At 49.9% G+C, this 3736-nt stretch overlaps 1 long non-coding RNA gene across 1 annotated transcript; it reads right to left on the reverse strand.

The window, feature by feature from the left end:
• Nucleotides 1-1770: 1770 nt before the first annotated feature.
• On the reverse strand, nucleotides 1771-2656 carry LOC148119046 (uncharacterized). Its single transcript, XR_015735419.1, has 3 exons — nucleotides 2608-2656; nucleotides 2450-2514; nucleotides 1771-1840 (listed from the first exon to the last, which is right to left on the reverse strand). It is a non-coding gene; the product is annotated as an uncharacterized LOC148119046 (long non-coding RNA).
• Nucleotides 2657-3736: the final 1080 nt, after the last annotated feature.

Here is a 3736-nt window from a genome sequence, read left to right on the forward strand (position 1 = left end):
GTAGGGTAGGGTAGGGTAGGGTAGGGTAGGACAGGATAGTATCTGTACAGTTCCCCATCGCTGTGTCTCTTCACAGCGATAGAAAAGTAATGAAAACAGAGAAGGTTAATTCTTGTTCTCAACTCAAGTCGCAGTCCAACACAGTGGGAATGGTTTGGTGGCAGGGGCATGAGGTGGCTGGTCACATGGTGCTCAACTCACTTGCTACCTTTTTGTGTGTTTAAGATTTATTTTATTTGCTGGGCAGTGGTGCCACATGCCTTTAATCCCAGCACTCAGGAGGCAGGTCTCTGTGAGTTCAAAGACAGCCAGGGCTACACAGAAAAACCCTGTCTCAAAAAATTGAAAAAAACAAAAACCTGACTGCCCTGGGGGACGAAGAGGGAGGAGGAGGGGGAGTGGGGGGAGTGGGAGGGTGTTGGGAGTGGGGGCGGAAATGGAAACTTTTATAATTTAATAAAATTTACTTAAAAAAAAACAAAAACCATTATTTTATTTAAAATATATGGGTATTTTGCCTACCTTACATGCATGCTTGACACCTGTGAAAACCAGAAGATGTGGGATCCCCTGGAATTGGAGTTAGAGACAGTTGTGAGCTCCCATGTGGATGCTGGGAGCCGAGCCTTTAACCTTAACCTGTCAGAAGTTGTCAAAGGTTTGCTTCTTGCTTTTTATACAACCCAGAACCCAAACTCAGTAATGGTGCCACCTACAGTTTAGATGGAGGATGGTTCCACCTCAATTGGCTTAATACAGATAATCCCTCCATAAGTGTGCCCAGGGCCTTGCCTCCTCAATCTTTGGCATCCAAATACCCAAAGAGTCTGGAAACAGCTCCCACAGGGTATTTAAACTGTACCCTTCCCCAGAGCCCAAACACGGGGTTTTCTCGTCTTCCTTTCCCGTCTCCTCTCTGGGAGGCTGGAAAGTCATCCAGGAGCCCTTATATCCATTAAACCTGGACTTTTTCTAATTCTGTTTGATTTGGTCTGATTCGGATTATTGCATCAGCAGAGAGGCTTATTGAGGTGCAGAAATTTTTCAGTAACAATATTAATCTTCCTGTCCTGTAAATCCGACCTGCCCCCTTACTGCTCAATCACCTTCCATGGTTGCCTGTGGCTCATGGGCGCCACGCCACCTTGATTCCCAGAGCCTCCCTGCTGATGTTTGGCCAGGTTCAGACACCGGGGTGACAAAGATTTTTATTGCTGGGAATGCTCGCAGGATGGGGGTGGTCCCAGGCCAGGTGTGGGGTCACTATGTGCTCAGCAGCTCCACCCACAGCCATAGCTCGCCCTCTGTGCGCAGGATCAGCTCTGGCTGCCTGCGTGGCTCTTTATCGTCCAGCCAGACGCGGAAGCGCAGCAGGGTCAGCTCCAGCGCCACCTTCATCTCGCACAAGGCAAAAGTCTGCCCTGCCAATGCAGTTCCTGTGGGAGGGCGGGGTGGGAATTCTGATTATGTTCTAGACCCCATCCCGAACCAACACAGCACTAGAACCTGGCCCCGGAACAATGCATGGACATCCACATGCTCGGAGCCTGGTCCAGACCAGTAACCAAATGGTCTAGGGAGGGACTCTGAGCACGGAGAGGGGCTCTTCACCTTCCTCTCCCTGGTTCCCCAAACATTTGCACAATTCCTGTGCTAATGGGCAGGAGAGAGAGGCTAATGCCCCCACACACACACACACCACCCCAACTCCTCCTGCTTATCAGCCCCAGACACCACCCCCTCACTCCTGGTCTCACCTGGGCCCTGGGGAGAAGGGAATAAAAGCCAGGGATGGCCTACCCTTGGAGCTGTCTGCATCAAATCGAAAGGGGTTATAGACCTGCAGGAGATAAAAAGGTCTGGTGGGTGAGTGCCATCTGCCACCACAATCAGGAAGGATTAGAGAGTCCTCTGCATGGAAGGTAAGAACTGATGTCTCTGCCTCCGGGACTGGAAGAGTGCTCGCCTATGCTCGGAGCAGTTGGAAGCTCTGGATTCCATTTCCACACCAGCATAAAACTGAATGGGTGAAAACCTGTCATCTCGGCACCCTAGAGGTGGAGGCAGGAGGATCAGTGGTTCAGGGCCAATCTTGGCTATATAGGCTTTCCAGGTTAGCCTGGGATCCCCAAGACCCTGCTTGGTACAACCTATGGTTAGGGTTGGGGAGGTAGTTGAGTGCGTAGAGCACTTGCCTGGCGGGTGGAAAGCCCTGGATCCCATGCCCAGCACCATATAAACCAGGCACAGTGCTGCAAACCTGTCATCCCAACACTCAAGAGGTGGAAGCAGATGGATCAGAAGTTTTACATCATCCTCAGCTACAGGGCAAGGTCAAGGCAAGCCTGCACTACACACACACACACACACACACACACACACACACACACACACACACCTTCTCCTCTAGAACCACAGCCTACAACATAGGAGAATAAAGGGACAGAACCTCGGGGTCAGGCCACACAGTTGGATTGTGATGGGTCCCGAAAATACTTATTCTGCAGATGACACCTGTGGAGGAAGTGAGGCAGTCAAGACAAACTGAGCACGCTGGACCCACTCTCTGCCCAGGACCCTCCCTCTCCTCCCCGATGCGGTGGGCACCTTTGGGGATGACCCGACCATCTGGGAGCACAATGTCCTGAGTGCAGCAGTGGGAGACAGCAGTGATCAGGGGATGCAACTGCAGACTCTCCTTGATGCACATGGTGAGGAAGGGCAGCTGTGCCAGGTCGTCCCTGAAAAGAAACCGCAGCCAGCAGGTAATCAGGTCAAAGTCAGAGCCCTTCAGCTCCTCTGTGACCTAGTGAAACCTTTCTCCCTATAATAAAATAATCTTGAGATGAAGTCCTTGAGCATTGCGAATGCACAGGCTGAGTAGACAGCTCAGTGAGTAAAAGCACCTGCCAACAAGCCTGAAGACTTGAGTTCAATCCCCAACAGCGTAATTTTTAAAAATGAGAACAAAAAGAAAATTCCAGCAGTGGAAGGCTAAGAAGGAGGATTATGAGCTTCAGAGAAGCCTATGGTACACAGTGACACTCCATCTCAAAATACATTGACTACTAATTAAGAGTTGGTTGTCTTACTGATTACTTAGTTTAATTGCGTGTTTATTAGTAATTAACATTTAATTAATAAAAATGTTTTTAAATCAAAGAATTAGGGAAGTACAAAGAAAGTTTAGTCAGATAGCTTTAGAATCTTTTTCTGAGAAACCTCAACATCTAAATGTCAACAGAATAAAAAGTCAACAAATGGGCAGAGAGATGCTCAGCAGTTAAGAGGACTTCTGTTCTCAACAGCTCTCATCTGCTCTGCAACTCCAGAGACTCTGACACACTCTCCTAGCTTCTGCAAGCACTGCCCTCACATGCACACACACACACACACACATAATTTTAAAATAAAAATAACACCCACCTGCCATCCTGGCTCCCATCCAGCAGGGGCCCTGACTTCTAGCAGAGGACCATCGGTGGGGTGAGTTTGCTTCGGGCCGTGACAGGGTCCCGGTGAGGAGGAGCTTGGGTGTTCCCCGACCCCATAGACGCCCAGGTCGCCCTGCAGTGCTGGTTACCCCCTCCCGCCTACCATCCCAGCTCCCATACAGGTACGAATTCCTATATTTCTCCCTTCCCCCTGGGGCCATAAAATTTCCCCTGCTCAGCTGCCTTGCAAGCTGAGCCTGCATTGTAAGCGCATCCAAGAAAGAGGGATTGCCTTTGCTTCA

This window comes from Myodes glareolus, chromosome 18, assembly GCF_982192425.1.
Source record: "Myodes glareolus chromosome 18, mMyoGla1.1, whole genome shotgun sequence".
NCBI classification, from domain to species: Eukaryota; Metazoa; Chordata; class Mammalia; order Rodentia; family Cricetidae; genus Myodes; species Myodes glareolus.